The sequence below is a fragment of the Cuculus canorus genome, chromosome 3 (genome assembly GCF_017976375.1).
Source record: "Cuculus canorus isolate bCucCan1 chromosome 3, bCucCan1.pri, whole genome shotgun sequence".
Taxonomy (NCBI): Eukaryota; Metazoa; Chordata; class Aves; order Cuculiformes; family Cuculidae; genus Cuculus; species Cuculus canorus.
This window is the reverse complement of record NC_071403.1, coordinates 6,028,060-6,049,554: the sequence shown is the minus strand read 5'-3', so window position 1 is coordinate 6,049,554 and position 21,495 is coordinate 6,028,060.

Below are 21,495 nucleotides of genomic sequence, written 5' to 3'. Positions count from 1 at the left end.
AGGGGTTTCTTATATGTTATATAATAATAAATTCTTATCCAACATTTTTTAACAGCTTCCAGTAATACACCAAGCAAAGTTACCAAACACTGTCATACATTTCATTCCTCCTTTTCTGTTTACCCTAACACAATCTTGTCCTTTCCCCTATTTTCTAATAGGACCTTGAGAGGTAAAAGCTTGGGATTACATATTTGAAAAGGAGGAGCAGAAATGAGGAACAGCTTGAAGAAAATGTATATTTTTCACATTTATACTTAAAGGGACAGTTTTTAAGCACAGTACTTAAGTGACCAAAGTTCAAATAAAACTATTATTATTAATATTATTAATTATTATTAGCATTAGAGAGCTCTTCTATGGAAAAGGAATTTTTCCAAGTTTTAGAATTTAGCATATTTGTTTAAGATCACTGAACACAATTATACAGCGAAATAAACAGTATTGCCTTCTTCCTACTGGAATTTTTTAAACATTCTGAGCTGAGAATCATACTTGGATTTATACATTTAAATACTGGTTTTCTTATTAACATCCTGGTTTTATCAGCAAGATAATTTTGCTTAAAAGGAAAGCAGATTCATGTTATATCTATATATATATAAAGTTTGATTAAATACTTTTGGAGTTTAAATTTAGGGGGGTTGTTAGTGGAAAGTTGCAGAGATACAAAGGGGATGGCAGGATGCTCTTTTTTAACTTTTCTATTAAAATGAAATCATTAAAATAATTTGGCTTAACTAACTTTGGCTGTGTAGCTGATAGACTATATGTGTCTACTCCTAATAAGGCTAATCGTATTTATGTTCTTCAAGTACAATTTTATATCCGTTTTCTTGATGCATTTAAGCATCTATTTTTGCTCTAAGACAATTTACCACATAATCAACTCTCATGAGTGAGGGCAAAACGTTGTCATTTTCCCCAATGTATTAGTCAGTTTGATTAATGTTGCTCTCTGAAGGATGTCTGCTCCTGTAATGGTCTTATATTCTGATTCTTATTATGCTGTTCTGTTTTCTCCAGTATAAGATCCATAGTACTAAAAAGAATTGATAACCCACTTATGGCTTTTGTGACCCATATTTTCTCCAGGTTATACTGTAGCCCTCCATACCTGTAAAATCTTCTTTTTCTTACTTGCCTTCCATTACTATCGATTCTGTTAACAGCAGTTATCATCATTCCCCGTTTCTCCTTTCTTCTCTGCTATATACAACTCCACCAAACACCACATAGGGTTAACATTTTGATTTAAACGCAAAATATTATGACAAACTGAATTCTTGCAATTTACAGTACAGGACAAGATGATAATGAACACTACATTGAACCAGAGCTTTGGGTTGTTGTTTGTGGCATTGTTTGAATACGAACGTACTCGAAGTTATGATGGCACTTTTGCCACCTTCAAAATGAAAAATAATGGAAAAAAAAACCCAAACAACTGTAATGATTTTATATCAGCCAAAATCTCCCAGATATTACAAAGTCCCTTATCTGTGTGACAAACAATATTAAAAAAATAAACAAAATCAAAAAAAAACACAAACACAAGCCTTTCATAAAATATAAGAAAAAAAGGATGACATATATTTGCTAACCTGAGGAAATATTTCCTACTGTGTACAATTTCTCCTTCTGTTGAGTGCCATGACACCTATTATGAGATATCATATTACTCGGAGAAGACCTGTGTTTTCCACTTAAAGAATAATTAAGTTTTCCACTGCTCAGTAGATTACATCAGAAAGCACAACATAGATAGAGATAACGAGGCAGAAAGGCAAGTTTATATCAAATTGAAATCATGAAGGGGTGGAGAGAGGAAGAACAGCACAATTTTTTTACTTTTAAAATAAAAAGGTTTTTTTTCCCTGCTCATGTGTTCTGGCATTATTTTTTAAATTTAGTTTTGGAAGGCAGCAATCAATTACAAATAATTTATTTGTATAAAACTAGTTTCTATTTGAGTACATAAACCAGCTTTAACCATAGAGTATGTTATTCTGCCCCAAAAATATTATACTTTAGAGAAAACTGGCCATAGACTGCTACAAAAAGATTGCATCCAGCATCAGTTTATCATCATGTTTACAATAAATCTCTGTATAGAATTTTCCCAAGGTCTGAATCTACACTAGTTAGCGATTTGTTCAATCTTCTGAATCTGTCTTGCTTCATCCCTTCTTTTTAGCAGAGCAGCTGTTTTGAAGACTATCTTCAAAAGAAGGAGGAGGGCGGCTTCTTGGTGGATGGATTTTCCTTACAATTAATTTCTACATTTCTTGCATAATCAGTGGCAAATGTTAGAGCCTGACCCTCGATAGACAGATATACTTTTAGTCATTGCTCTGTATGCCTTTCTTGGGTGCCACCTGTTAGCACGACTGCACGTTTCTTGCCAAATCATGGTCAACATATTGCTGCTCACTTTAGAATCATGCTTAAAATGTTTCTCTTCAGCTCTGCTGAACAAATTGAAGTCCTAGTGAGGACAGAATAATATACAACAGCAAAAATAACAAAATATTTACAAATTATTCAACATTTCCTTACAGATTGTAGTTACCTTTGCCTTAAGATCAAAAAATTCCATATCACAGCTGGATAAAATCACTGGACTATTGTTCCCTGGGTTATCACAATGTACAGTAGATATCTGGTCTTCTAATAAAACTCCTCTTCTTTGATGTCTTTTATCACAGGACACTATGAGCATGTATTTTTGTATTATAAGGCTTGTAATAAAAGCACATCCTTTTGATCATTAGATTTTTGTGCTATATTTTTTAAGCTAGTAATAAAGGCTAAACTTGAAACTATATCCTTATTGAACATAATAAGATGAGGAACAGGGACACTTGTTTAAGAACCAAAGATTGTTTGTGCTTAATGAAAATCACCCAGCAAAAATATTATAACTTGCAGAAAGTTTATAGTCTACTTAAATGTCAGGAGAGTATTATTTTAATGACTTACACACCAAAAGGCTTATGAATACTCTGAACTTAAAACACAAATGAAGAAAACTACCTATGTGCTTTGTTAGATGTTGTGTGACATTTCAGTATAGTTACTTCATTCAAAGATGTATATTAATGAAGACAAAATAACCCCCTCTTTTTGGTATTAATTTATTAGCCTAAGCAATTCTTCAACTTTATTCAGCAAAGACTTTTAATGTGTCAAAAAAATAATAAATCAGGCTTGTTCTGATACTGCCCACTTTGGAAAGAATATAGCTTGGAAATAATTCAAATGAAACCAACTGTAATCAGGATGAAATCTTCTCTCATCAATGGAAATAGTGTTTCTGAAGATCATACTGATTAGTTTTCAAACAATATAGAAAAAATTAGCAGATCCTGATATATATACCTGTGTACAGTGTCAGAGTAGCATCTAAGAACATACAGTGGCCATAGAAACTACTAAATGACTGAAAGATTTGACTCAGTTAAAGAAACCTTTCATGGTCACTGCCCAGAAGGAAGACTCCAACAGGGAGTAACTGTTTATTCCTGCATCATTTGTGGAACATAAATCTATTTTTCTATTAAGAGTACTTTTCTAGGCAAAGTTAAAAAAGGTAAGAAATACAAATTAGAACCAACTAAAATAATTATAAATGATTGGAACAGAGTTTTGATGATCCCATTAGCTGGATATTAACCATCAGCAAAAATCAAATTGAAAAATACTATTTCTTCTTTAAAGGACCACTCGATAAACATTCAGATAGTTTTAAACAGAACTCACTCATTCAAAGAACAAATGAGCAGTGTTTCATATCAATAGCATGTCCAAAATAAGGAGCAAGACAAAGGCAGAGGAAGGAATATTCCTAAATTAATGAAAAGGGAGCACACAGGCAAAGTCAGGAAGGCAGTTATAATCTTACTTTACTGAGACTATATTGAGTATAAAAATGTAGAATGAAAATTCATACCTTGCTTTCAGCATATAAATTGAAAGAATCTAAGAGATTTATTTTAAAACATGGAATTCAATTGGAAAAGTATCACAAAATCTGGGCAGAGCTGCCTGATTTAAGTTAGTACATGATTAACAACGGAATAATGAAAAGCTTCAGATATAAAACTGCATTATTAGTATTTTACATGGCACGAAGCACTTACCTGTGTCACACTAACTGTGCAGTCCAGTTACATCTTTATGCACAGATTTAAATGTTATAGGAGTATGATTAAGGGCATAGGCAAGGATACACAAGTGAAAATAAAACTAGCTGTATAATTTTCAGTCATCCAGATCTAATACAGGGTCAAAAGCACTCACAAATAATGATATGTTAAAGCATGGATAGTTGCAGAGGAGATGCAGTGGAAAATTTCATAGTAATTTAAGTTCAAAATCCATCTAGTCTTGGAGTTAAATAAACTATTCCAAATTCTTCTAATAAATTCTGTCAAATGTAGCAGTCCTTATGAATCAGATGCAATATTGTAGCAGCAGGTCTGCAAAGTTAATAAATCTATCCTACAGCAAAATTCACTCCTGTAAACTGTGGAAACAAAAATTACGCAGCAGAATCACCCTCGTCGAACCCTTTAGTTTTTTGTCCTCAATGTAATTGTGTATTTTTGTTAGAAAGATGTTTCCTGTACATGCCAATACATTCCTCAGATGTACATCTGGGATATACATTTTTATGAATTTATGTTACATGATTTAAAACGTGTATCAAAGCTCAGGATTTTGTGATAATACAGTTTTCTTTCATACAGGGAGATTAAAGCAAATGGAAATAGGTTCTTTCCTGAATTCTGATTACTGTATGTATTTTAGGTACTATTAATGTAGTTGTATTAAATGGACTAAACTTCATTTAGTGCAACAGTTACAAATAAAGTGATGGAAAGCTGCAGCTTAGCAAAGCTTTAAATACTTGCACGGAGAAAAGGCTGACACTGTTGGCTGTTCACTTATTTCACTGTACCACCACCGCAGGATGCTACAAAAGCATATTTCATTTTGTATTGTTCATATACAACACTCAGAAGTGCGCTAGGTCATTTGCAGGCATAAAAGAATCCCCCCCTCCAGGAGACAGGTCTTTTATTCTTCCATGTTTGCCCGTTACCTTTAATCTAAAATTAGAGGCATTTACTCTGATAATATGTGCTTGCTTCTTGTGTATCGGGAGCAAAACATAGACCGTGGTATTCAAGCAGGCTGCAGGATCAAAAACCTCATCGCTGCTGAAAGGCTATGAAGTAGCTGCCACTGGAGAAAGGCTGAACTTCTGTTCCTACCACACAATTCCTGGTCGTGGAGCCTGGCAGACCTCCTCCCTTGCACAGGGGAGTGCATCACTGGCAGCTTCTATTGCTGAAGAAAACAGAAACAGCAGCATCTATTTGCCTCCAGGCTGTAAGATTCGATCATTTCAGAGCAACTAATCCCCATTAAGACTGTGGTAGTAAAAGACCTGCTCTTGCAGGGATAGAAAAATACACTTTTAATTAAGGACTGGTATAAAGTGACAGTGGAGTCTGGACTGTGTGATAATATTAATGACATTTGAACTATTGCAGAAGAGCTCGCTTGAGCCACTTGTGCTTCCATCCGAAGCTGGCTTCGCAGCATTGAGGCCCCAGGGGTTGCTCTGCCAAAGGTGCAGAGCTCTCTTCCAAAGTGCTGAGTGCCCTTAACTCTCAGAGAAAGCAGAGAGACTTGGTCACACTTGGCCCCCCACTGAAACACTTGGAATCGCCAAGATCAAGTGCACCTTGAACTGTGAACAAAAGGCACGCAGAAAACCATCTTTTGATAACGTCTGGCTTCTTTGTCTCTCCCAAACCCCCTGTATGGCTGATTAAAAAAAAAAAAGCATCAAAATTACACAATGACAACCATTCCTGTTAGCGATGCTGATTTGCCTTTCCGAACATTTTGTCCCGGACCCAGCAGTACCTCAGTTTGAATTCAGCCTCCAGCTATATTGTTATTCCTGTGATTTATAAGCAGGAGATCTGACACAGATTTCTACAGCAGTATATTGCTTTGCCCACTCTCTTCCAGAGTGGGATTTCAGTCTCTTTCTTTCATTTAAGGCTATCTGTCATTTTTTTTATTTCATTCCCTTAGATGCTAGACATACTTTGGTACAATTGTGATACTCAGCTATCAATTGGCAGTGACTTCAGCTTGTCCTTTACACCACCATCTGTCTTTGCCTTCCCCCAGTCCTGCTGATGCCAGCTGTGCCGGTAACTGGACCTCGCTGCTGGAAAATTGTCTCTCACCAGTTCACACTATTTGTAGAGGAACTCAACAACCACAGAAAAAGTGAAAAAAAAAAGAAAATATGAGTGCTCATTATACCAAATGTTAGTCGGTGGTTCCAGCGCTGATGGCAGCCAGACACTGGCACCTAAAGAGAGTCTGGTAGCGGTGCTGGGATATAAAAATCCAACATATGAACTCAATAACTCAGAATAACATCAGAACGAGCAGCTTGCCTGGCGCTCACAGAACCAGTAACAGTTACGCTAGGTCTGTTTCAAGATATTATTGTTCGCATACCTTTCTAATTTTAAAATAATTATGATGGGGTTTATATGCATTTCTTTGCATGCATTACCCAGAGGTGAGAAGGAGAGGTGAAAAATCTGTTTGAGAATTCAAAGATCACTGTAAGAAACCCCTAAGTGTCTGGAAAAAGTAAAAATGAGTTTTTGAAATGTGCACATTGCCTGCTGCCTCATACTGCCTATAGTGTATATATATGTATGCGTATGTATATATCATCCAATAAATAAAGTTGCAGTTTATGACATTCATAAATAACTCTTGGGTTTCTAAAGATTAATAAACTACTGTTTTTCTTGTTCTCTACTGCATTTGAATCTACCTACTGCATGGATTGTTTCCACATGTGCAGCTATTTATGTGCACTCTTAATGCTAATATGATGTTGATCCAAGCTTGCGTCAGGCTTGTTTTTTTCAGGTGTGACTCATGAATGCATCCATTTATCCATGTTACTGGATTTGTTTCTCATTTAAGATGTGAAGAGAGGGCAAATCCAGGTGATGGGTTTGTAATGAATGCTACACGAATTTGAGATTATCATTACATGTATTAATAGAATATCTACCCTGGATATCCAAATAATAGTCAGTATAATCTTTATGGGAAACATAATATTTGTGTGTTTGTACATTGCGTGATATTACAGAAATATGAGTTAGAAATCTATTTATTTATTTATTTATTTTTATGGTGGTAGCACTGTCCCTACAGCCATTTGTTGGTGATAGCAGGTGCAGCGTTTACCAGGAATTCAACTAAACAAGACACAGTTTCATAAAAGCTCTTAAAACAATCTCTATTAAAATGTCTCCACTGTGAGACAGAATAGAAGTACTCTTTTCTGAGACTAAAACTGGAAAAGCCGTTTGTCATTTGGAAAGTAGAATCCCATCCCTGTTTCTAGATTATGGTTTTAAAGCTCTGATATTTTTCACTATAGCTTAAACTACCATGTGCATAAATACATACACAGTTCGGCAGAAAAGCCATTTTTCCAAATCAAAGCAAATCAACAGCTGCTTAAAAAATAACACTGCAGATACTTGTGGGCAGGAACAGCCTGATTTGCCCATTGCAGGAGTATTGATTTTTGATTGCAGAGGTTATTCTGCAGATGAAAAGATCATAATCATACTAAGAGATGCTTCACTGAAAACTTGCACTCTACAAAACAAAGTGGAAAAAACCAGTTCAGCTAACTGAATAAAATAGCAGTGATAACTGCTATATTTGTCCTCATTTCTAGGATCCTGCTATAAATGACCTTAAACGTCTGTTCATATCAGTGCTACCTAAATAGCCAAAAGTGGAAAGTATCATAGAATCATAGAATCACCAGGTTGGAAAGGACCCACTGGATCACTGAGTCCGACCATCTTGAGTCCCTAAGAACTTCATCCACCCGTCCCTTAAACACCTCCAGGGAAGGCAACTCCACCCCCTCCCTGGGCAGCCTCTGCCACTGCCCAATGACTCTTTCCGTGAAGAATTTTTTTCTGATATCCAACCTGAACCTCCCCTGGCGGAACTTGAGGCCATTCCCTCTTGTCCTGTCCTCTGTCACTTGGGAGAAGAGCCCAGCTCCCTCCTCTCCACAACCTCCTTTCAGGTAGTTGTAGAGAGCAATAAGGTCTCTCTTCAGCCTCCTCTTCTCCAGGCTAAACAACCCCAGCTCTCTCAGCCGCTCCTCATCAGACTTGTTCTCCAGCCCCTCACCAGCTTCGTAAGTAGGAGTTGGGGAAAAGAGAAGTAGAAAAAAAAAGAAAAAAGAAATAAAGAACTCTCTAGTCCAGTTTCTTTACGTAGGGCAAGGATTTTGCCCCGGTTCCTCTCCATCCTCCATTTCAGAATCTTGGAGAGGAGATCTGTAAACAGTGAGGAGCAGGGACTCTACAGGTCAGGAAAGAAATGGGTTCGTGGATTGTAAAAGAAAAAAAAAAACGTTAAAAATTAAAGGCAAAAATGTGCTCAGCCCCTGAGCTGCGTCCTGGAAAAATTTCAGGGCCACAGACACGTCCTGGTTTGACTCAAAAGCTCCTAAAATCACCCCAACTTCTGCGTCAGTGCACATGTTCAACACCCCAGGCTGTGGGACTCAGTTAATCACATCAGGATACAGGAGGCAGACCGTTTCCATGCTGATATCCCACAAAGCCCCTAATGTAGATATACATACAAAGTGTTCCTTTAGCACACACAGACTACAAAAAAATGCAAGCACGGCTTCCACCTTCCTCAAAATGAAGAAACTGTGGTTCTCCTGCTGACCTTTGGTATTACAGTTCTCTGATCAGCGCACTCGTTTTGCAAACAAAAGACCTAAGGTCATTTTTCTGCTCAGCATGAGCAGATTTAACCTCACATCTTCTACCTCCTATGTGAGTGTCCTAAATATTAGACTGCAGACACTTCTCTGCATGTGACAAGGAAAGTATCATCCCCTCCTACTGAAAATGCGACTTTGCAGTAAAAACTAAAATTCACCGGAGTAATAGTGCAATACAGAAACTCAAAGAAATTACCAGCTATTTTTCTACCTAAAAGCACCAGCTTTGTGGATAAGAAAATGAAGAGTTGGCATTAACCAGGGTAAAGCTGAAATACCAGGGTAGGGATATCGGAGCACTACGATCTCCTTTCAAAAAGCAGTAATTGTCCTTTGTGCCTTTCAGGAAGAGGCTGATTCTGCAGATGTCACAGGCGTATTCAGACAATATGTGTCCAATCAGCCCTCCCCAAGAACTTACGGAGAGGAATGTGGAGCCCACGGAAGAAAGTCAATCTGCACACCCAGAGAGAGAGCAGAGTGAACACTGAGCTAACAGATAAAAGGGGCTTTAAACTTGCTGTGGATCCAGTTCAAGGAGCAGCCACAAGCAATGCTGTAGATGCCCATGTTTCCATTATGACATGGAAGTACTTGAGAGAAGTTAACTCCGTGGTAAGAATTTTGGGGGAGCTAGTAAGCAGGATATGGCCGCAGGTCTAGGAATTACATACATACTTTGTATTAGAGCATTACTACTTAAAATGGATAAAAATCATTGGACTGTGAAAACATATATATCTTGTTTTCTCCTGCCTTTTTTATCAGCTCCATGAGTCCCTCGTGCACAACTAGGATTTTAAGAAAAGAGACCTGGAGGTGGCTGAGCCACTTCCATCATAACTTGTTGCCTGAGGCAAGGTCACACGCAACTGCAGTCAAGGTCTCTGATGTTCTGGTTGAGTATTTTGGTCTCCAAAGTATTTTCGGGCTGTGGATTATCCGAGATGGCCACTAGAGCCACTGTCATCACCAAAGGAGTAAGAATCTGATTGCTGAACTCTGTGTTAAACACAAGGTTGTCAGTTCATCCCAGACTTTATCTAAGCATGGCTTCCCAAGGGTTCCTTCACAAGATTTGGACACCCAAATAGCTGGTGACTCCCAAGCGGCTGGATGGAGAATGGTGGAGGCTAAGATGCTCCACTGAAATAAGATAGTAATCCCTACGGCAGAACTTTAACCTCTGAAATTTTTATTGAGTAGACACCCAAAATTAAGTGTTTAGAAGAATTTCCTTTTTGTTGCATTCTTGGATTTAAACATATAACCATGTGTTGAGTTGACTATGGCTGGCTGCCAGGTGTCCATTAAAGCCACTTTATCACTCCCCCTTCTCAGCAGGACACGGGAATAAAAATAGGAAAGGCTCGTGGGTTGAGATAAGGACAGATGTCACTCAACAATTACTTACGTGGACAAAACAGACTCAGCCCAGGGAAATTATTTTAATTTATTGTCAATCAAATCAGAATACGGTAATGAGAGGTAAAAACAAATATGAAAACATCTTCCCCCTCACAGCTCCCCTTTTCCTGGGCTCAGTCTCTCTCTGGATTTTCTCTGCATCCCCACTCTGAGCAGCGAAGGGGGACAGGGAATGGAGGTTACAGTCAGTTCTTCACACATTGTCTGTGTCACTCCTTCCTCTTCACAATCCTCCCCTGCTTCAGCATGGAGTGCCTCCCATGGGAGACAGTTGTCCATGAATGTCTCCGATGTGAATCCTTCCTGTATTCATGTTCTTCTAGCATGGGTCCTTTCCATAGGGTGGTAAGTCTTGTCAGCAAACCTGCTCCAGCGTGGACTCCTCTCTCCATGGGTTCACAGGTCCTTCCAGGAGCCTTCTCCAGTGTGGCTTCCTGTGGGATCATAGGCTCCTTTGGGTGTTTCCACCTGCTCCAGCATGGGGTTTTCCACAGGCTACAGGAAGATATTTGCTCCACCATGGACTTCCATGGGCTACAAAGGGTCAGCCTGCCTCACCATGGTCTTCACATTGGGCTACGGGGGGATCTCTGCTCAGGCACCTGGATCACCTTCTTCACCGAGCTTGGTGTATACATTGTCATTTCTCTCACATGTTCTCACTTTTCTTTCCTGGCTGCACAGCTTTTTTCCCCCTTCCTTAAATACATTATGTCAGAGGAGCTACCCACCATCACTGATGGGCTTGACCTTGGTCAGCAGTGAGTCTGCCTTGGAGCCACCTGGCATTGGCTCTGTTGGACACAGGAGAAGTTTCTGGCATCTTCTCACAAAAGACACTCCTGTAGCCCCCCCGGCTACCAAAACCTTGCCACGCAAACCCAATACAAATAATCTTTTGGATTTTATCTTTTATTTGCACATGGAAAAGGATTTTTTTTCATTTACCACAAATTATTTATTTTTTTTTAACATAGTGAGGTTTGTGCAGTAGAATTCATTACAACTGGAAAGCAACAGTGGCTAAGCAATACCAGTAAGTACTGCAGTGTGATGGCGAACTGTGCAAAACACTAATATCAATATTTTTTTTTCACATTTAATCTTCCCAACATTTTTCATTTCAATTAATTGAATTCCAATTTGCAAAACCAGGTCCTTGCCTTAGAAAAGCTGCCATTTTTTTAGCTATGGTACACTCCTTTCTCCTGTCCTAAGAAGTCATGTAGCCTTTCCTTGTTATTTATTCATCATTTTGGTCAGTTCTTCTCCTTCTGAAGAAGAACATACCATCATCTTCTTAAATTGCTGAAGATGTTCTGTTGAATAAAAAGCTTTGAACATAGAGGAAGCAGTTTTATAATATAGCTGAGTCCAGCTAAGTAAAATGGATGCTGCACTCCTTTACTGTGAAAACTGAAAGCAGCTTTCTTCGCATTTATTTGATTAATCTAAAAGGAGGTATTGACTTTGAGAAAAACTTCAGTTGAATACATATTTACTTATGTTTCCATTTTTAGCAGTTTCAGTAATACATTTTTTCTCCACCATCAGCTTTAGAGCACACCACCTCTAAATAAAAAGGATGAAAGTAAAAAATAGTTTATAAATTATGAGTAAGATGAAGGTTCTGAGTATACATGGCTGCAGATGTGATAAAGCTACATTTTTTAATCTCCTTCTGATTTGCTTCATGATGCTGCTAGATATTCTGCTCTAGAAATCTGTTGGAAGAACTGGCTCACCGGTGGGGAGGAAAATGCGCAGTTCCACATTTCCACTCTCCAATTTTATGACTTCTTCTTAACTGGCATTAATACTACATTATGCTATCCCTCTTACTTTTCTATTTTGAGTGACAATGGGCCAGAGAGATGAAGCTTTACTGAAATACAATGCACAGCACACAGAAAAAAAACGTGTGTGAAATATGGAATTATAAGGTTATTAAAGGAATGGTTGTGGTTGACAAGGCTGTTTCAACTTTGTACCTCAAATAACAGCAGCAGCATGTTGCAGAGTAGAAGCAGGAGTAGAAGTTGAGGAATAGAAACACGCCTAAGCTGAAAATGTCAAAACATTATTTTGTCTTCTTGCTGCTGTTACTGAGCTAGATGCACCTTTTTCTTTCTAATATTTCTTACTGCATTCTTGACATATCAGGTGTCTTTAATTGTCTTTGGATATAACTCAAATGATTTGACCCTCTCTGGCTTTAGCAGTCCCCCACATTTAATAGTCCCAGCTTTAACACCCTCTGAATGCGATACTGTGTCTCAAACACTGTGTCCATGTCTCCAAACAGATACAGAGCATTTCTTCTTTTTTTTTTCCACCCATGTAGATCTTTACCCCTGTGACTGCCCCTGGTGCTCACACCCTCAAATCCCAGCGCGGCAGTGCTGATCAGTAGCTATTAAAGAAGTTTTTTTGAGGGTTTGCTTTCCTGTTTGTTCAGCAATTGAAACAAACCAGCAGGCAATGGGCTTTCACAACAATCAGCCCACAGACACATCCAGTCTCACCTCATGTTTTCCTTCAAGCACGGCTAGATAAGCTTTCCTTTTGAGTTATGGAAACGCAACCAAGTAAAATCACATCCATGACTGTTTGTCCTAGTGGCTTCTGCCTTCCTTAAGTTGCATACATCTGCTTCTAGAAATCCCTCTGTATAATCGCTTTGTATTTGCCAAGTGTTTCTGGGCATAGTTATGACAAAGATCAAGTTTCTTTTCTTCAGCTCCCAAGAGTGAACTCTCTGGGGCTTGAAATTGTCTTTTTCTGAGGGTTTGGGGTCTGCTGTCAATAAGAGGGTTAAAACCATTATCTTTCATTGGTGCTGTGCAAAGGCTTATACTGATACATCTTTTCTAGGTGAAAACATACAATCTTAAATACAGTTTTAAAATATATGATCTTATTAATAAGTATAGAGAAAATATAAGAGAATGGAATTTTACAGTTTACCAAGCACCAGACTAGCTGAGCTGATAATTATGGGAGAGCTGGGATTACCCTTCAAGCTACCAGATTTTTTAAAATTTACTGAAACAGTTAGACTTTGCTATTTTCTAAGGGATAAGTGACATGAGTGAAGAATATCTGTTGTTCTGGGTTCTCAGAAAATACAATTCAGTCAAACTGAATTTAACTTTTTTATTCTACAGAAGATCACTAATTGCACTGAGTTGTACAAGTTGTCTTACTGTAGGAAACGGATGTGCTTCGATATGGGGAAGGGAAACCAGAAGGGAAATGGAAAGCAAATACAGTTTTCCAGAAAACAATGAAAATAGTAATTGAAAACGAAACAACACAAATTATACATAAAGAAACAGAACAGGAGATAGAGACAGAGTCTCTATTTTTGGACAGGTACTGAAAAATCAGACATAAAAAAGGACCTTCCATCCACTAATTCACTTTGATTGGTCTCTTAACAGAGAAGATCAGAGCCAGCATGATAAGGCCATTCGACTTAACAGTCAGTTCTGTTAATATACTGCAATGAAGAGCCTTCCACTGAACAAGACTGACTCCACCATTCAGAAATGCCATCACAGATCTATTTACTTTTCCAGAAAAAAAAAAAGTCCTTTATGAAAAGATTCCAAAAAAAGAAAAAAGATGGGAAAGATGATGGACTAGGGTGGAGGCGGGGTAGCTTAGGAGAAGAGTGGTGGAGTAGAGTAGCTGTTGAGTTTGAAATTATTCACAAGTTATTTGCCATTGAAATACTGAAAGCGCCATTTAGCTATCAAAAATTGAACACATTTTCTTCTTTTTTTCTTTCCTCAAACAATAAAAATAGCGAGCCTTAATTTTATACAAGTGACTCTTTAAGAAAATTCTTTTTATTATGAAAGCAATGATTTTTCTCCCTATCAGAACATTAGCAGATAGAAGCAGTAGACAGTTTACTGCCACAGTTGCAGGCAGACAGTTGTATCATGCAAAAAACGAAAATACACCAAAAAAAAGATTTTCAGACTGCTTTGGAAACTCTGCTTCAGAAATATTTCTTCCTATAACCTGAATTTTTTTTTTTTTATAAGGTAAGACTTTTTGTGTCTGCTGGAGTTCAACAGGAAGCCGGAGCACGTACTTACCTTTAAGTTTTATAGTATCTCCGTTGACTATGCTGGGATGTTTCATAACCCAGGTTTGTAACACGGATCAAAACCTAGTTTGGAGACAGAAAGTAGAGAACGGGATTAGATTGGCAACTTTCAGTCCTAGCAAAAGGCTAATAGTGGTGGCCTCAAGGATCCGGAGTAGTTGTCGTGATGCTTAATGATCTGGAAATGGGATGAGTGATAAGAAACGTTTGCAGATACCACAAAGATGCTTAGGATGGTCAAGACTGTGCTGTACCGTTACCTACTCAGCAGGGGCCTAGAGAATCCAAGAGGATGGGCACTATGAGCACAGTAAAAAACTCAGTGCTTTTTGTTTGTATATTGATAAATCGAAACTATCCTTGAAGGAAAGGGGGGAAACCTCCACAAAGGCTCAGCAAGATTCAAAATTAATTATCAGATCATCAAGACAACCTAGAAATATTTGTAACCACTACGGTAAAATTCATATGTTAGGAGATGCTTGATGTATAGCTGAAGTTAGAAAAAGAAAAATGCTAGGAATGCATGAGGACTGGGTGATTGCTATGGATACTGAGCTAGATAAACCTTGCATCTCATTTAATACTGCAAAGTCATGTTTCAAGTAGACAAGGATCCTCAGTGACTGAATCAAATTTAGTAAGGAAATACAAAATGATGTGAGTTTCCTTTCTTTACTACAAATAAGATCAGCTTCAGCTTTAGCTTCATGATTCTTTAGTTCCGTTGTGAAAACCCTTTCACAAAGAAAGGTGAGGAGAACTAAATTAATTCAAGAAGTTGAAATATAGCTTCTAAAGCTGTTGATATATTTTGAAATAAGGTACACCTGGGTGTTCGGAGGGATTGATTCCTTAAGCCACAAGAGTGAAACCAGATGTTTTGCAGCATTAACGGAGTCAAAATAATGGCTTAAAAGCACAACGGGAAAAGGCTACTCTTATAGAAGTCATTTGCTGCAACACACTGCACAAACCAAACTAGGGATTCAAAACAAAAGGGGTAAATTCTAGCTAGAAAGAAGCAACATCCTTAACAAAAAAGGAAGTCATCAAAGCAGAGAGGAGTAAAGGTCCTCTCCAGGTTGCTCTATCGGTCAATGCATCACTGCTCAGTGATTATCAGGAGCACAACTGCATTCCTAACACACAGCTTGTATCAGGCTACAGGAAATGCAATCCACCTGATGGAAAATACTGTATATAGTAAAGAAATTATATCTGAGGAATCTGTAGACCTAATTGCAAAGAAAAGAATGTGTCTTTCATGATCAGAGAAAAATCACAAAGTAAGTAGCTTTTTATGAGGATATTTTACATAGATATTCAGACTAAAAAGTGAGAGCTGTTCTTGCTTTAGAAATATTGCATCTCTTATTTTGTATTTTTTCTATGTGTGTTGTATTCAGAAATTTCAATATGTTCCAATTATATTTAATGAAAAATAGGAAAACTCTCATGATTAATTTTTGAGTAGTTAATAAAACACTGTGTAGTGTCATAGATAAAGTGTTTCTAGAACAGCTAAGGAGATACATATTTTCAAATGTTTGTGTAATTCACTTTCTGTCAATGAGAGATTAATTTCTGGGGGTTTAGCAAACAAAATAAAATTAAATTTATGAAATTGCATTTAATCTGAAAAGATATTATGCATATTTATTTTGCTCAATTTCTTGATCCAGGGCAAAAAAAATAGATTCTTTTTTATGTCCCAATTCACAGTCCATCTTCCAGATGGGAAGAGTCTTTAGTTGCATAACAGGACAAAAATCCACCATCCCTGTTGCAAATGAGACACGTCACAGTATGGAGACAGTGTCTGGCACTGACTGCTTTCTAATCTTCTTCAGACCATTATTGCTCTTCTGGGATCTATTATCAGATGGAGCCTGGTATAAATCTGGTCCCAAACTCAGGGATCCACAGATGATACGGTGACTTGGCCACGGTAGGTGGGAAAAAAATATGACTGCAGCTATGACTGAAGTACCACAAGGGATACGGCAGCTGCATGGCAGTTACTACAGCATTCTTCCGCAGATGCAGTCTTGTCAGTTGAAAATCTCTCTGAATTCTTGCAGAAATCTGTCGTCATTTGACCCAGCCATAAATGGGTACCTGATTGCTTGTTCTGTAGAGCCAAAGGCAGTCAATTATGATGCTGGCCTTATCGCACACTTGCATTTTGCTGGCTAGGAAAACCGGGATGCCTGATCCAATTAAGGCAGTGAACCATTTGAGCCTAGACGGATCTTTGACCTCCACTTATGAAGGCATGTTAGACCTGCCATCCATCAGCAGAAGTGCTGTAGGGCCCAATTAGGCTTCAATCTGCCATTTAGACTGATAATCCAGTACAGATACCATGAATAGTTTCATTTTCAAATGGAGAGATTTCAGCCCACCCCCCTTGTTTCAGCTTAGCCTTGGACACAGGACTTTGTTGCCAATGTTTTTTTTGTGTGGTAAAGGAAAACATTTATTTTCCAATATATGTATTTGCTGCAGAAAACCTATGATCTTCAACTTCTCATTCCTTTAGTATGATATTGATTGTAATTAATTCTCCATCAGGCTTCGCAGATTTTTGGGCTACCCTTTAAGTGGGTAGTAGATGTAATACATTTTCAGTCTTTGATTTTGAATATCTTCCATAAGAAGATATAATGTTCAAAGTGCGTCAGGGGCCATCAGAAGATGCATCTTGTATACTGTAAATCCAACTATCAGAAAAGGATTGTGGTAACATTGGCACTATTTTCCTGAAAAGATCAAGTGTCATGTGGTTATAGACTCATAAGTACTTACTTTAGTGGGAAAAAAAAAAGAACACTCACCCTTTTTTTGTTTCTCTTAGCCTTGCAGAAGTAACATAGCTGTTTGAGGCAGCTGGGTACTGTTCCAGTTTGAACATTATTGGAAGAATTCCTTGTGAGATCCCAATAGTTACACCTGCTCAAAAGACTTTCAGGCAAAACACTCACACAGGTGCCACTAAGGGTATAATTTAGCCCTCAGAAAGTTTGCTACTCGCGATGATATGTGATGTGGAGAGAAGCCCACTGGCCTCTTGGGGCTCAGAATGAGTTTCAAAAGCTGGTGCTCAGGAAAACGTCGTTTCCCTGGCAAGTTCCTGGGCTGTGGAAATGAGCGTGATACCTGGAGAGAAGGAGAAGACCCTCACTTCAGGAATTGTCTAGTTTCTCTATTCTTTCGGCAGACGAAGGGCTGACTTGAATTTCACCGTATGACTCACAGCCCCAGCGATCGCTGTGTCAGTTCGACAGCTCATCTAAGTAGCAAACATGTGAGCTGATGATATGTAAGTAAATATTATGACAGAATACTTGCTAGGAAAACGTATCTTCTGCGAACAAGTAATTTAATATAGGAGATTACTATTTCGGTAACATAAACTACATTAAGTACTTGGTGTCAGCAGTTTCAGTATATCCTTCACTGGCAGTAGTTAAGTATGCCTGGAAAATCTGACTCATAGTATGACAGGATTAAACCGGTGAAACCAGTGGGAGACAAAAATTGTTTTGTAGTCTGTGCGGTGGAATATGAGGTACTTAACACCCGTCGTCCTCTGAACAGTCATCATTATTCCCGCAGTGCCATCTACTGGTACAAACCTAAGGTCTACTAATCTACATGTGTATCTGTTGCAGATTAATGATCCGATTCTTTATTAAGATACAAAGAAAACAAATATTCTTTACTATTCTAATAGCTTTTCTCGTTTTCCATAATTTTAAGTTAATATTCAGGATTTCTTTCATAGATGACCAATATAAATGGTGCCATAAGGTACAGAATGCCTTCAAAAATGAATGCACGTACTATATCTCAGCTAGAAATAGCCCTACTTTGCTTATATTTATACAGAAATAAATATTTCACACTTTATTCGGATGCAGGCCTGTATTCTCACAAAAAACAAACAGGCATGCATGTTCTACCCCACCTAAACTTTCCTACCCTGTGAACTAAGTGATTACTCCATATGTTTAAAAAAATTCCATAGTTCCATTAATGTCAAACGATTCTCCTAAATTTCACACCAGCATTTAAGAACTTTATGTGGGATTTTATACATTGTGAAACCTGTACAGGGAAAGTAATTGTATCAACTATAAATCCCTAAAGTTTACAAGGAAATAGGTCAGATATGTCCTTCCACTGCAGAAACAAGTGACTTATTGTTGTGGTTCTCATTCTGCCAGACCTTCCCTTTTGTCCAACAATATTGATTAACAGATATTTTAGCCCCACTTCCAAAGTTCCAGGAAAGCAAGGAAAAAAATAATATCACAGGTTTTTTTCTAACTTAGCTCAAGTATGATTATAGCAACAGTTTCCTCATCTACCACCTCAACTTTAGTGCCCTGCAAGATTTATTCTTATCTTATTTCACATCAGTCTATTAGTGCTTAAATGTATTTTGAGGCAGCACAATCTTAAGTGCCGGAAAGACAGGGATAATCCAATATTTATTTATAAGAGGCACAAAACAACATCTCCTTATCTCAATGACTAGCTGAAAGTAGCATCTGGATGAAAAATAACTGAAGTACAAACTAGGTTTAAGTACTCTTATTCTGACAACAAGAGGACAGAACTTGTCATTTTTATGATACGCATTTCTGAAATGATCAGATACCCTGAGAGATAAATTGGTTTTGTAGCTCTAGTTGCCCAAATAACCAGTAGAGCAGAAAACGCAAACAGATTTCTGTGCCTAGTTCCAAGATAACACCTGCTTATTTTAGACAATTCATGATCTCCTCTCCCAAATACAGGTATTTATTACCAGTAAGAATGAAGCTTATGCTCTAAATTAATATTAATGTTAAATATATGTATTAATATATTAATTATATAGTCTCAAAGGAAGCCTCTCAGTAATATTCATCAAACTGGAGGAAGTCAGGATCATCTAATTCTGTATTCTTCAAATGTGTGAGTTTTTTGCTTTTTACTTTTACTAGATGTGGGACTTAGTAGTCATATATCCTAGAATCAGTCAGTTCCAACACAGTATATCTCCTAAAACAGGAAATTTGAAAGTATACGCAGTAGAGACTGAAAAATGTTCTTGTACTTCCCAGTCATCTTCAGAATGACTTTAATGATTAACAAAAAACAATGTCTCTCAACTGAACTGTTTTTTCTTTTTTATCTTTGATAGCTTGAAAAAAGCTTTATATCAGTCTTCCTGCCCTTTGAATATCTGCACCTGCCCTCTATTCGTCCTCTTACCATGAGGTTACATTATTTACTTCGACAGAAACTTTCCTCCTTCTTGACTACACAGTTTTCTAGTTTTTCTTAAGTCATCTATTCATGACTGAAAGATTAATTAATTATTCAACATATATCACCAATTTCTCTTTTTCTTCTTCATGGCTTGATATATATATGCTTAAAGCTAATGGCTCTAGAAATCTATAGGGTTCATAGAATCATAGAATCATTAAGGTTGGAAAAGATCACTCAGCCCAACCATCAGCCCAACACACCTGTGCCTACTGAACCATATAACAAAGTGCCATGTCTACGTGGTTTTTTAACACCTCTGGGGAAGGACACTCCACCACTTCCCTGGGCAGCCTATTCCAATGCTTGGCCACTGTTTTGGTAAGTTTTTTTTCTTTTTCTAATATGCAATCTAAGCCTTCCCTCGTGCAATCTGAGGCCATTTCTTCTCATCCTATTACTTGTTACTTGGGAGATGAGACCAGCACCCACCTTGCAACAACCTCCTTTCATCATTTAGATAACCATGGATTCCGTAGTCAGCATCGCTGAAGAACACACTGACTTTTCTTACAGTTTCAGTGAATTTTATACCAGCTGAATAAAGCGATTCATTGGTACTCTTGTGCAAGTCTTTTCACATCCATAATTTTAGGGGTTTTTTCCTGATAACTCTGGTTTGCATTTGTATTTTTACATTGTCATTGCTAAAATTTTTGTAGGTGTAGAGATGCAGCCAGCAGACTACCGTACAAAGGTTTAGTGATCCCCATGTTTGCTTCCTACTCATGTATACAAGTGCATTTTGAATAGCCTGTGACCACTTACCAACTATCAATAGCAGAGTAGCTATGACTTCTCAAGTGTACACCTCTGTATCATCAATACCAAATGAATGCTTTATAAAATACTATAATTACTCAATGTGTGCATAATAGATGCTTTATTAATCAATGTATATGTATTCAATATTTATTCAAACATAAGTATAGTGCATTGTCTCATGGACCTGAAATATTATTTGTACCTGTTTAGGAATTTTAACTTTATTGAGACAAGGATGTTGGAGCGTATTGTCCAAGACACTCCTCGATGCTGGATCCACACACCAAACTTGACTGCTGTCAGGAATTGATTGATCTGTATCGTGAGTAAGACCCTATAAAAGCACTAATGAACTTAGAGCTGGCAAACCTCACCACAGATGGGAACACTGGGTGATTTTCCATGATTCAAGAGGACATGCTTGTCCAACACTACAACAGCCAGGATTCCCATTATCAGGAAGGATGTAAGATTGCTATCAACTTTTCTGTACTTTCTGTCTTTTGCTGAAAATATTAGCTAACAAGATTTGAGAGTTGGTGTCTCCCTTACTGAGTGCCCAAGAGAACTCACACCTCCTAAATACAAAAAAAGTAGGAAATAACTATGTCTTCATCCATAATCCAAGGAATAAGGAGAAAGCTTTCTTCCTGTATGAAAAAACTTCTGAACACCTGTAAGAATAGTGTGGAGAGAGGTCTCTTCCAAAGGACTTTTAATATAACAAAAGAAGAAACACATTGAAGAACAGGAATGATGTATTCAAATATGCCTTGTCATAGCAGTTCCAATTCTTATCAGTCAACTGCTGAGCCCATTTTATACTACTACAGATTTTAACTGATTAGGCCTGATTCTCTTCCCAATATACAGAATTATATTGGAAGTTATACAGAAGACTGAGCCCTATAGTGCTTTCGTGCAAGCCCCTGAATCAGGAGGGCAGATAAAGTTACATGGACAGGAGAAA